The following is a 14,768-nucleotide window of genomic DNA, read 5'->3' as shown; positions in this document are numbered from 1 at the left end:
AGCTATAGGTTACTGAACTCCAAATGACGCATATTCGGTAGGAAATGATCCATATATATTTTCGAATGTTGTGTATTCGGTGGATAGCTACTCAGTTTTGTTTCCGATTATATATAATCGGAAATTATGTTTGGAAATTACTACCGAATATACACAATCTATTTACTAAAACTTGGTTTCTTATGTATATAGGCATGGATCTATGACCACTTCCCTATCCTGAAGTTGGCCGGAGAGAACCCGGGGTGGTGCAAAGGTACTCCTAGAGGAACAAAGTATATATTTGAAGACAACCGTTCTAGGACAAAGGAGCAGCAGTTGATTCGCATGAGGGAGATTTTTGGACCAATTGAAGGCCTCAGACGTATGCTTTGATCCATACAAGGAAGATCGAGTCAGTGGGCATATAAATGTTCGGTCGGACTTGTCCCTTTATTTTGGACCATTGTGGCACCCCACAGGATATGTGATGTATAACCCCTCTAGGGTGATGCGACAACACGGGTATATACAACATCAACCTCTGGAGAAAATGGGGGATTACTACAAATTGGAGTTGGAGTTGTGTTCTTCTAGTGGTGACAATCTCACGATTGTTCACACAGGCCCACCTACTGTTCTTGATAACTGGGATAAGAGGAATGACTTCATTATCGACACTGGTAGACGAACCATCCGAGGTGATGAAAATTCTCCAGACTATATGAGTTGGTATAACAAGGTATCACATCCTTTGGTTATCCGTGAAATCAAATCCAACACTACTGCGGCGGGTTCAAGTTATAATTGTATCATCAAAGACAAACCAGCTGGTTATGATAGACTGGTGCGTGTTCTTATATTTTTGTTCATTTTATATTATTCCTATAAATCTTAGGTAATTACCGTTTGATGTTATGTCATTACGTATAAAAAACAGGTGAATAGGTTCAAGCGTGTTTCCAAAATGTTAACTGCATGCTTGAAGAGCGGAGATCCCATGCCAGCTGAGAAGATCAAAGAGGCTAGATATCTAGTTGATAATATGGATAACTAAGATTATGCTGCCCAGTTTGGGGAGAAAGTCACGAAGACGCATCATCCCAAGGTGGCAGTATCAAAGACGGGTAAAAGAACTCGAGCTTCATCGAGCGCTGAAGCTGCTCCAACTGAAGGTGCTCAAACTGAAGGTGCTCAAACTGAAGGTGCTCAAACCCGTGGTCGTGCAGGACTGGGAGGTAGTCACGGTCGTAAAGTAAAGAAGAGCAGATAAATGACAATGATTTTTGTTGTACATTCGGAAATTTGTTTGGGTAACTAAGTTAGACAAGTTCAAATGACAATGATTTGTGTGGTATATTCGGAAGTTTTGGTAACTAATTTAACTTCCAATTATTTCAAAGACAAAATTTGAAAAGTATAAGTTTTTCCAAATTCTGATTTTTGGGCCATCGTACATTCAGAACTTTATAAAAAACTTATCCTCCGAATATCACAAGTTCAAAACAAACCACGTCATGGCTCCAGGTGATTCCAAGGGCCAATATTGAAGGTTAGACATCCCATATTCGGAAGTTTTGGTAACTAATTTAACGTCCGATTATTTCAAAGACAAAATTTGAAAAGTATAAGTTTTTCCAAATTCTGATTTTTGGGCCATCGTACATTCGGAACTTTACAAAAAACCATATCCGAATATACAAGTTCAAAACAAACCATGCCACGGCTCCAGGTGGTTCCAAGGGCCCATATTGAAGGTTAGACATCCCATATTCGGAAGTTTTGGTAACTAATTTAACTTCCGATTATTTCAAAGACAAAATTTGAAAAGTATAAGTTTTTCCAAATTCTGATTTTTGGGCCATCGTACATTCGGAACATATATAAAAAAGCTATCCTCCGAATATCACAAGTTCAAAACAAACCACGCCATGGCTCCAGGTGGTTCCAAGGGCCCATATTGAAGGTTAGACATCCCATATTCGGAAGTTTTGGTAACTAATTTAACGTCCGATTATTTCAAAGACAAAATTTGAAAAGTATAAGTTTTTCCAAATTCTGATTTTTGGGCCATCGTACATTCGGAACTTTATAAAAAACCTATCCTCCGAATATCACAAGTTCAAAACAAACCACGCCATGGCTCCAGGTGGTTCCAAGGGCCCATATTGAAGGTTAGACATCCCATATTCGGAAGTTTTGGTAACCAATTTAACGTCCGATTATTTCAAAGACGAAATTTGAAAAAGTATAAGTTTTTCCAAATTCTGATTTTTGGGCCATCGTACATTCGGAACTTTACAAAAACATTATCCTCCGAATATTACAAGTTCAAAAAAAACTGTTTCCTGGAACCAAACAACACCATAATCGGAAAGAAAGTTGACTCATAAAATAACCGAATATTACAATCAGTAGGTTGTTTAACAAAATAATCTACCGATTTCGTATAATCGGATAGTTTTTATATTAATAATACTCCGATTACATCCATTACATAAAGTTCAAACGGCCTTAACCTTACAATTTCGTCAAAAGCACCTAAATCCATACTCCTAATTGACCATAAAAGTATTAAAACAGATCATAACTTCCAGTGACCATAGAAATTGTCCCTCTTGATTTTGTAGCATCCTTCATGTTCAAATCGTTTCCCGTAGAGGTCCACATACCGGCGATCCGCAAGATTTCTCTGAAATTACGAATGAGTAACAAGTTAGTACTAACTTTTGTTAATGTGAATTGGAGTTACAGAGATACTTAATCGTTTTTCATACGTCCACCAAGGAAAAGCGTTCCTAACAAACCGTTCCTCATCTTCAAGTTTGTCAATCTCCTTATCTAGCGCATTCTTTCTCATCTTAATGTCATTGGATGATCTTCGAATTCGATTACCATCTAAGGCCTCAAATACCATTAAGATACGGTTCCATATCTGCTCTTCGGATTCCGATTTGTGGAGCTTGTGAACACGATCATGAGTAGTTACCATAACCCACGCTCTATAAATAGCACAATCTTCTTCTTCGGCAAAAGCAATATCCATGTTTTTTGTTATGAAAATTAAAACTGAAGAGAGGAAAGAGTTTGGTGCAATTGGGGTGATAGATATGAGTTTCTTTATATAGGTTTTGGGTCCAACGGCTCTTTTTGTTTTTCTCAAAAACTCCAACGGCTAATTTGACGAAAGTTGAATGTGGAGAAACCAATAATCGGTAGGTATTGGATTTAGCATATCTACCGATTATGGTAGCTTTCAAAATTTGAATTTGCGGCAACTTATAATCGGTAGGTTTTGTAATATATTAACTCCCGATTAACGCTGAATCCAAAACACGAACCAAGAAATACTGCATCTCGTATAATCGGACGTCTGGCAAATATTTTGGCCTCCGATTGCATTCGGAGGGTAACAATGTTATCATATCCTCCGAATATATAAGGGTAATTTCGCCATTACGAATTACGCGAGATAAGGGCTGGCTACATTTTCCCTTTGGGTGACCTTTTTTGTTTTATTGTTGGCCCCTAAATCCTTTTGAGTGGCCCCTAAAAACGCCCCTTTTAATAATGTACTCGTCAGAAATGATTGGAAATGTAAATCCCCGGAATAAACATTACCAGTTGCACAAACCAACTATGAGTCTTTGAAAGTTAAAAGTTGCTAGGAGAAAACAAGGCCAACCAAAGAAGATGCCCATCATAACTTCCTGAAACGACAAGGTAGATAATTGAAGTTTTGTTATTATCAAAAGATTGAGATTACAAAATGGTTTCTCTAAGACTAAGAGCTTCTCCAATGGTTGTTGTATGTATTTCCTATGTCGCAACACAAACAAGACATCTTTATTCCAATTTTTCTTAAATTTAGGTGAAAAAAGTTATTCATCTCCAATGGTGTTGTTTGTGATCATTTTCTTATTAAATGTAAATTTTATGTTTAATAATTTTAAGATTTTATTAGATCTAAAAATGATTATGTATTGTGTTTTAGTAAATAAAATATATTTATAATTAAAAAAAGCTGACTAGGATGGTAGACAATGTCAAGAGGAATGTGGGAAACTAGACATTCCCCTTGACATTTTCTACCTAAAGTATTGCATACATTGATTTATGACATCCGGGTTGGAGAATGATTTTAGAAAAAATGGATGTGCATCCTATGTGGATTTCGACATTTATCTCCACATACATGCCATTGGAAAAGCTCTAAGTAGGAGAAAACCCCAAACATATTTTGTGAGCATTAACACCAAATAATATCTTTCCTAACTAGCAAAATACATCACCATATTTACAATATACACAATAAATACATATCTCCTAATACTCCCCCTCAAGTTGGAGCATGGAGATCACGAATGCACAACTTGCGAAGAAGCAGCTCAAACTGAGGGCGTCCAAGAGCTTTAGTGAAGATATCTGCAAGCTGAGCAGTTGTCCGAACATGAGAAGTAACAATAGCACCGGACTGAATTTTATCGCGCACGTAATGACAGTCAATCTCAATATGTTTGGTGCGTTCATGAAAAACAGGATTACCAGCAATATGAAGAGCAGATTGACTATCACAGTAAAGGCGCATAGGCTGAGAGTGAGTCACACCTAGAGATTTCAATAATTCCTTTAGCCATGTGAGCTCACTACAAGTATGAGTCATGGAACGGTACTCGGCCTCAGCAGAAGAACGAGATACGGTATGTTTCTTCTTTGTCTTCCAAGATATAGGTGAGCCTCCCAGAAAAATAAAGTAACCAGTAAGTGAACGACGACTAAGAGGGCAGGAGGCCCAATCAGAGACACAATAAGTTGTAAGTTGAAGAGCACTATCCTTGCGTAAAACAATACCTTGACCAGGATGGCCCTTCAGATAACGAAGAACTCGGAGAGCAGCTTCCCAATGAGACACCCGAGGACACTGCATAAATTGAGCCAATACATGCACCGAGTAACACAATTCGGGACGCGTAATGGTCAAATAAATCAAACGTCCAATAAGACGACGATACTAGGATGAATCAGAATACAGAGGTTCATCGTCAAGAGCCAAACGATGATGTTGATCAATGGGTGAAGTAGCTGGTTTGGCTCCCAGAAGTCCAGTCTCAGACAAAATGTCCAATGTGTATTTTCGTTGAGATAAAAATAGTCCATCAGCTCCTCGATACATTTCAATACCAAGAAAATACTTGAGATTACCCAAATTCTTCATATGAAAACAACGGCTTAAATATGCTTTAAAAGCAGTAATGAACTGTTCCCAGCAATAATTAAACCATCCACATAGACAAGCACGTTAATAGAATTCTCACCTCGTCGTAGTGTAAATAAAGAATAATCAGCATAAGACTGTACAAACCCAAATTCCTTAAGAGCAGCTGCAAGCTTAGCAAACCAATTACGAGGAGCTTGACGAAGACCATACAAAGATTTATGTAGTCGACATACTTTACCAGGAGAATTAGTCGAATATCTAGGAGGAAGTCGCATATATACTTCCTCATCAAGATCACCATGTAGAAAATCAGAAAACTAATTTCGGTTGGGATAACCAAGCCGTAAAATGTACTTTCGGATGGTAGTTCTTAGATTCCCATCCGAAAACACCTTCAGAATTATTATTTTTTACCCGAAATTCAGGGAATCATATTTTTTAACTATTTAAAAGCAAAAATAAATTGTGGGTTTTCTTAATTTGTTCTTTTTATGATGATCACCATCTTTATATCTATGAATTTATGATAATAGTTTTGGGTTTTCTTTATGATCATCGCTCTCATCGTGATGAAACTATGATCATCATCTTTTATCACAATTTATGAATGAGAAGAGAAGGATGGGGAGAAAATATTAGATTTAGTTTGTTTTTTAATGATCTTCATCATGATGAAATCATGATCATCATGATTTGTAAATGAGAGGAGAAGTAGAAGAAGAAGATTATAGATTTAGGATTTTTATTTTTATTTTTTTTAATGAATAGTGAAATTTAGGTAAGGGTGTTTTTGATTTTTGATATATCTTGAGTCCCCCTAACCATTTTTTACCTCCCCAAAGCATTTAAGCCCCCAAAATGGTCAAAAGACCGAGACTTTCTAAGTCCCAATAATAGGATTCTAAAAAAAAAGAAAATGGCACCAAGTAGAATACTAGAATTCTGAAATCTCCCCTCCTTTAAAACACTAAGTCATACGAGCTCCCACGTCGCACGGTAAGTGTGACACCCCCCTCAAATTAAATTAGATAAAGCTTTGGGCATTAGTAAACCTGGAGAGGACACTTGGCAATACTCTATAGGGCAACACATTAAAATTCCAATAACACTCAGTTTACACCCGGTATTTAACCGTACGTTATTGATATTTAACTGGACGTTATTCACACTGTTAGCACAGACGTGGGTATACACCACTTACGATTCAAACTACATGTAAATTAGTGGTTACACTTGGTTTACACCCAATACTTAACTGGATGTTTTTTAAGTCGGTTAAGTAGACAATACATTTGTTGATTTTACTTTTTTTCTTTTAAGGAACAGGAGCAAATGCTCACAGTTTCATATATTCATAAGGATTCTTACAAGTATCAAATACATCTTAGTTGAAATACATGGACAAATACAAAATCTATGTATTCTGAAATACAACAAAAATACTAAATTCATGTAGTTCGTCGAGGAAATCGATGCTATTCGAGGGATGGTGTGAAGCTTCTGATTCCACCATTTGAATTGTTGTTCTTCATTGGGAACAAATTTATCTTCTTCTTTAAGATTTGATGTTCCTATAACATAAGAGTAATATGCGCTGTGTAAATCAACGTCAAGCCAATGTGAATCGTCCTCGAAGATGTATTTGAAACGATTGTAATAATCGATTGAACTGCCATGAAGGCTATATGAAATTGTTATACAAACATATAATAAGAAATCAAGATAGCATACATAAGCCATCTGATTGATCAGAAATAAATAAAATAAAAAACCTTAGAAAATTGTTGGAACAACAATTTTATTAGAATCTATACAAACTAGAGAGACTAACCTTGATCTGCCTAGAAGATCGGAAAAATCAAATCAAATCCATGCAGATCAAGATAAAAAACGAAGAAGATGGGAGTTTTTTTTTTCTCTTTTTTTTTGCGGTTTCTGGAGAGTGGAGAGAGAGGAGATAGACGTTTTGATTTGTTGATTTTACTAAACCTAGATAATAAACCTAAATACATTTGTTCGTTTTCTTAAATACCATGGTTCTTCTTCCACATAGAATACCGCAGAAAAAAAAACCTAAATACCAGTTAGTTTTCCTCCGGCCATACTTTTCAACTGCAGGAAAATATCAGGCTTGAAGAAGCAAGACACCAGGCTCGCTAGGGCGCTAAGGCTTTCGATTTTGCAGTTGAGAACTAAAAGACTTCGTCACGGTGCTGAAATTGACAGGAAAAAAAAAAGAAATCAATTAAGGTTATGCAACAATTCTTAAACCTATGAGAAGAACCTATAAGAAACCAAAAAAAAGGGATACAAGCCAATCTGCTATTGATGCTGCTATCAATATAGCAAACGTTGCTGAGAAAGGTTTGCAGTTATATATATCTAGACACATATATTCTATTCATCTATCACTAATATGTTCAATGTATTACAACAGATGTGAAAAGGAATGCCGGAAAGGCTAAGCTTGCTGTTTTATTGCAAAAAAAAATGTTTTACCAGAAATTAAGAAGATCAATTAGACCTGTTGGGGAATGTATTATCATAAAACAAATACATCAGCAGCCATCACTAGGAAGAAAAACAGACATGGTGTGTATTCCAAATCCAACTCTTATACTTACTGAATGATATTGAATGATTAATTATTATATTTATTGTATTCTTATTACTGAATATTGTGTCTTTGACCTGAATCAGATACTGCCAAAAAAATAGCAATGCATGCTGCAAGAAAGAAAGCTATACAGAAAGCACATACAATCCAGAGATGCAGAACACGCAGGAAAAAATTACTAAGGCGATCACGGAATTCCAGAAAAAGAAAAGGTACGCACCAGGCACATGTGATCCAGTAAAATTACCTAGACTACATGTAAAATTATTGGTATCAGCTTTATGAGCTATTAGTGCTGCACTCGAGGTTTCCAATTTCTTGCCAGCATTGCCAGGAGATGGATTACCTAACCTAAGTTTAATATTTTATAGTAATTTTTTCCTTGCAAAGAGCAAGATACCATGTGTACATTGACACTTTTAAATCCAAATATGAAAATAACCAACAGATCCAATACTAACCTAGAGAAAATATCACATATAGATGATAACCAAATCAGATTACAGTTTAAATAGTAAAAGGATCAGATTATATAAAGATGTATTTTGACTTCAAATTTAGCTTAAACATCTGAAACAATTTATACTAATCCTACAAATTTCTAACAACATCCAAAACAATTATAGAAATCTAAAGTCAATCGCAATATTCCAATAGCTACCTGATTATACTAAAGAGGGTATCGAATTCTTGATTAAGAGATTCCCCATTCCGAGCAACAATTACGTTAATCCATTAATGAGAGATTCTTGATTTCATCTTTGTGAACCACAAGCTCTTTGTTCAGATCCCTACGACAATTTCAGATATTAACAATTGAATAAGTAAATTACTGATCTTGAATTTTCATTTTCATAAATGGAGTTACGTTTAGATTTTGAAAAGATGCAACAAAAAACAGAAGAATAAGCTACCAGAATTTGGAATTTGAAGTTTGAAAGGTACTGTGAAATTGCCATTGCTGTGCAAAGCGCCAGAATTCTTAGAAAATCTATTGCAATATACATGTGGTGGTACCAGGGCAGCGAAGTTCAAAATTAACATAAGAGCCTATAATTCCGTGTTTGCATTTACCTCAAATGGGCCAAAGTGAAAAAAACTCAGGACGACGGTACAACACCATGGGTTTTTAGAATGTGTGGCCAAAATCATCATTTCATTGGTTCTTTGTTGCCGAATGACGGTAGCTTCCTGCTTTGTGTCAACTTTACATGATAAACACTGAAAATCAAATACAAAATAGAAAGAATGCTTTGTCAAAGAACAATAAGAAAACAGAAGCAAAAAAAAGGGCAGATGCTGATGCAAACAATGATACTAATGCAGACAGTGAAATGAATGGAGTTGACGAATACCAAGATGAGACAGCTAGCTCATTGGATGACACTATAATAGCGGGATTGATGGAAATGTTGGACAGGCACAATTGGTTGTGCCAAAAATTCAGAATGTGGAGGGACAGGTACAGGGACAATGAACCGAGTAAAGTTGATCTGCGTCTTATTGGTACCTGTGGTAGAGATGCAAAGGCAATACGATTTGCCAACTGCATCTGAAATTGCTGGTCTATTAGTTGATGACTCAGAGTCAGATGGGAAAAGAGATATCATTGTTAATGAAAAGGGTGGCGGTTTAAAAGATATTAGCGACATACATCCCAGTTACATGGCATTACAGTATCCACTAAACTCTGAATTCATTGAATTTTCGAAACACTTTTTATGCAATATAAGTACTCCTTAGTTTCCACTTCACATGTTAAAATTGCTTAGCTTCACGGACAAAGAACGGTTTGATGCCAAATATCTAAACATTATAAAATTGCTTAGCTTCACCGACCAAGAAATTCATCAAAGGACTAAGAATGGTTTGATGCCAAATATCTAAACATTATATGATAGGGCTTAGTGGATTCAAAATTTTGATAAACAGGAATTAGGACCTAATTTGATAATGATACAAATTTCTCACAAAATCATAAACAATTATACAAATCTAAAGTCAAAAAAGTGCGTCCTACTTAACATTTAGGGCAGAAAATCAAATCCAGCACAATTAATGAAAGAAATCAGAAGATACAACTATATTAGGTCAAAATGTGTAATCAAAAACAAAGAAATATATAGAAGAAAACCTCTGAGAGCTGGTGCTTTCATCTATTCCTTCGCCATCTCTATCTCTCCTCTCATTGCCATCGACAATTTCATTAATGAGAGATTCCTCATTTCCATCGGCAGTCCTATTTGTTGCAGATTGAATGAGAAAATTATTGATTAAATTTTCATTCTGAGAACTGGAGTTAGGCTAAATTCATGTTCAGAAATGGGGTTTGGTCTACTGTCGAATTTCATAGAATATCAAGTTTAAGACAATCCCGATCAACTTGGGGAAAATAGCAAAAACCTGTTCCAAACACCCCTTTCCAACCCGTTTCCTTTGTTTCCTTTGTGATCTAGAAATTCCTTTGATTTGTTTCCTTTGTGATCGAAAAAATTATTATTTTATCAAAATTATGTATTTTTTGTTAACTTGATCTTGATACTTCTCACTTGCGGCCACAACAAAAAAGAATGGTGCTATCAACAGGAACCGGGATGAAGTTCTGTGGTTTCTGAATCTAAATCTTTTTTTAGAGATAGTTTAATGTATTGGGACAGGGCGCCGAGCCACTGCAATTTAAAAGCCCTGCAAGATGGGACGGAACGACACCCTGCGACACCAAATGAGACCAAATTAAAAAAATATGATTAAAAGTAAACGTTTGGGATCCGTGAACAAAAGGAAAATGACAAATCATCTCGGTCGTCGTTTATTTTATATCCAAGGGTGCATGTTACTGATGATGTGTCACCTAATGTAGCTACACGGCTCAAACTCTAGCCGAGCCATATATATTTAACTTAAGGAGAGACTAAAAAAAGAAAAACAAAACGAAACCCTAATCGTTTTCTTAATAGAATTCTTATATAGATTTCTTCTTTCGTAAACTAGTTCATCGTACAAATCCAGTAATTGTTATCAAAATCGAAAGGTACGTGATATTCCCTTTTAGCTATATTACGTATTAGTGTATCAGTTCAATATCTCATTCATTTCTGTTTGCTTAAAAAAAAAAAAATCTCATTCATGAATAATTTCTATGATAACTCATGCGCCTAATCAAGTATATTTTATCTTTTCTTCTATAACATGATCCCTTTCGTGAAAAACCAGCACAATCCAGACATTATTGAACAATAATCTCAGTACTTATACTTTTTGTTTTGGTGTGATTATATATAATTTCAAGAAAAATGGATGGACACCCCGATATTTAAATGAGGATTCCGATCAGGATATGACAGATGCTAATGAAGTTACAAACAAAAAAATCGGAAGAAAAAGAGAATGCTAACAACAATTTCAGCACTCCAAGTAAGGGTAATAACAGTATAACAACACCACATGAAGGAATGAAATTCAAAAGTTACAAAGATGCAAAAGAGTATTATATAGAGTATGATCGACGGAATGGTTTCACTATACGGGTTCGATCAACAATTTTGGGTTACTTCTAAGTTCCATCTGTGTGCAGGTCAATGCATAGCGGCGAAGACGACACGATGCCATGATGATGTGTATACATTTGGTTGAATGAGGGGTCTGTAAAGTGGTGTCTATATATTTCCGAGAAAAAGTATTCGGTGTTGCTAATGCAATAGTGTCAGGTTTGCAAATTGCTGATGTCCCAGGCAATCAAGGTTCAAACTCTGACCTCGCTTTCTATCTCTCTCACTTTCTTTGATTACCTTAATTATTTTTTGAGTAGCTTTGCTAATTAGTTGTGCTTATGCAGAGGTGCAGGCATTTTGAGATTTGTCGATGCAGGAAAGGAAAGGGATCTTCACTTTTGGATGATGGAATTGCCTACTTATTTCTTGTTTCTTTTACTAATATTTAGAGTTAGATATGATGTTTGAAATACCCTAGCCGGTGTAATTTTTACTTTTTTCTTAGTAGTTTCAGAACTTGATGTTAAAGTTTTATGAGACAATAGATCCTGCGGCATATTTTTTTGTTATTGTGTTGTTTGGTATGTTGTCATGCCATTTCTTGCTCATCCCGGTCTCTGTAAGAACTTTAGACCTTATTAAGTCAGACTGCCTAATGGTGGAACTGTTGGCAGGGACTTATAAAACATTCACGATTAAGCAAATTCACGCTAAAGAAAAAACAAATCCTTGTTCATGAGTTCATGCAGCACGCTAAAGAAAATACAAATCCATGTTTATGAGTTCATGCAGCTGGGGTCATTGAAGGATCATTTATACGGTATGTATGAGGATTTACAAGTACTGTAGATCAATATTTAGTTTCCACATATACATAGTTTAGCTATATATTTAGCTCCTTCATGATCTAGTTCGTATCATGTCATCTTAGTTTTCGTCAAAGGTAATGCTGGAGAAATCTACATGTCAAAACTCAAACGATGTCATTAATTGTAAATATTACTAAAAGCCTTCCTTAATAGTAAGAAAAATGGTGGCTAGTTAGTGCTAATGTTATCGTTGACATCCATATTGCAAAAGATATCTCAACTACATAAGCGATGGATCCATCTTTTCTATAAGGAATGAGAAATTTAAGCATCTGTAGTGGGGTACTCAAAGACAGCATCTTTTCTGTATACTCCGGAGAAAGTCTCTAACTTGTATTAAGTGTTGTTCCTTTCCTTAGGATCCAAGAAGATCTTGATAATTTGGATCCATCTTGCCTGTAGTTAATCGCTTTCCAACAATCTCAGGCTGCTGCTTAAGCAAAATTTTATACCAATGATCAGAAAAAAAGACCAGATTTTTATATCCAAGAAAAAAAAGGTAAACTGCCAACGTACTTGAGATGGTTGATGCGACTTGTTAAAAAATTAAGGGATTTCTGTGTCCGAGAAAATCTGATTCTGGGGATACGATTTGAAAAGTTCTATTGGATTTTCTTCGATTAGAAAACTGGCTCGGCTAGAGCTTGAGCCGTGTAGCTATATATTAGGATATATGAGCCAATAAAGGTGACACATCATCAGTAACATGCCCCCTTGGATATAAAATAAACGACGACCGAGATGATTTGTCATTTTTCTTTGTCAAACCCTTTTGTTCACGGATCCCCTCCGAAAAGTAAAAAGAATGATGGTAGATGGTTTTCGGGTCCGCTCGGTACGTAACACGGACACAAAATCTAATCCCCGTGAATAAATCTAGCGCTATTAGTAGATGGTCTTCCCAAGTTTATGACTGTACAACTCTAGATCTATAACCATGCTATCCTTCCATGATGGTAGGATATTGGTCACTTAAAAATATATTTTACCTATATTGACCCCGTAAAAAACTACATTATTAAAACCCCATCCTATTTACGTTTGAAGCATGCATTTTATTAAGATTACTCACGGGAATGTTATGCCCGTAGTCTGCTATTACAATAGAACTTATAGGTGGGGGAATTATATTGTCCCACACTGTCGTTACAAGTTTTCCTATAGAGTAATCATATGCCGGTGTTTGTTTTCGAGAGATGAAGAACTGGGTTTTGTGGCCAGCCTAGGAGATGGAGTTGTGCATGAGAAAGAGGACTTCATTTAGCTTGGGTATGGGTATGGCTGGTTTTTACTGGGAAGTTGGTCTTCATCGAAATGTGGTGATTATGGCATGTCTGGGAAGTTCTCAAAGTTGAGTTTTGGCCAAGAAAGGTGATGGTTGTCGTCGATGGTTGGAAAAAATGCTGGTAATGATGATGTTCTGCAACGGAGACGAAGAATGGGTGCTGGTTTGTTTTGGTCTTAAGGTCGAGCTGGTGGTGTTATTTGATAGTACAAGCTAGAGGAGAAAAATTAATCAGTTTGGATAAGTCTATTTTTAGACTCTCGCAACATGAATAAAGGAGAAAAACAGACAGTGAACAAGAGGAGGCCGCGGATACAGGCTAGAGGAGCCGCAATTTGGAGAATAGAAATAGGGTTTGCACTGTGAAGTTTAATTTCTCCCATCTCCGTCTTGGTTTTCTTCGGATTCGCTCGATTTGTTTATGGCTTTTGAGAAAGCCATGTCTTGCTAATTATTTTGTAATTAGGGTTTTTATAGTTGAAACTACATGGGTATTATTAAGCCATTTTCTATTAAATTGAATCACGAAGCAATAAACTATTATGATTTGAATTGATTAATTTTTGTTATTATCTATCGATTAATTGAAATATGAGTTTTTGCGTTACTGGTTTTATAAACCTTTGTGCATAATTGGAAGTTTTACAAATAGTTTTGGTCTCGTTATTTGATAGTCCATGCTTTGATGTGTTTTACTTTGAAGAGCCAGATACAATTTGTGAATCAATATTTTTGTTTCGTATGATTTTCTCGCTAATACAATTTGATAGTGCATGCTTGGGTTTAATCTTTTGATGTGCTATGCTTTTAGTATCCCGGTGATATTTGCGATACTATCCTTATAATAAGTGATGTCAATAGAACGAAAGATAAACACATATTCATAATTATGTTTTGTTTCAGTAATTTAATAGAAATAGTAGTGGATATAATAAAACTCCGGTTACCGACTCTCACATCTTGGTTACATCTTTAATTATTTTGTTTGTCTATCCCTGTAATCTTATTTACCAATTCTTAAACTTCTGAAATATTTAATTTGATTGGTTAACTTTCGGTATTAGTTAGTAGTGGTATTTTCACACTCCTTGTGGAAACGACCTGTACTTTCCATTGTCTGCTAGTTGGACGTTGTGCACTTGCAGTATATTTATTGTAGGTTTCCCAACCTACCAAGTTTTTGGCGCCGCTGCCGGGGAGTGGTTGCAAAATACTCTCTCGTTGTTATCAAATTTTCTTGTACATAGTTATTTTTATTTTTTAATTTTTTTATTATTATTACTTTTTTTAATGGTAAATTTTTATTTAT

At 35.7% G+C, this 14,768-nt stretch overlaps 1 long non-coding RNA gene across 1 annotated transcript; it reads right to left on the bottom strand.

Annotated features, from left to right (window-relative positions):
* Positions 1-6,667: 6,667 nt before the first annotated feature.
* On the bottom strand, positions 6,668-10,485 carry LOC113352927. The gene is made up of 4 exons (XR_003360989.1): positions 9,949-10,485; positions 8,889-9,035; positions 8,476-8,605; positions 6,668-7,410 (listed from the first exon to the last, which is right to left on the bottom strand). It is a non-coding gene; the product is annotated as an uncharacterized LOC113352927 (long non-coding RNA).
* Between the last annotated feature and the right edge of the window lie 4,283 nt (positions 10,486-14,768).

This window comes from Papaver somniferum, chromosome 2, assembly GCF_003573695.1.
Source record: "Papaver somniferum cultivar HN1 chromosome 2, ASM357369v1, whole genome shotgun sequence".
NCBI lineage: Eukaryota > Viridiplantae > Streptophyta > Magnoliopsida > Ranunculales > Papaveraceae > Papaver > Papaver somniferum.
The sequence above is the reverse complement of the archived record's forward strand: the minus strand, read 5'-3'. Positions and strand labels throughout refer to the sequence as shown.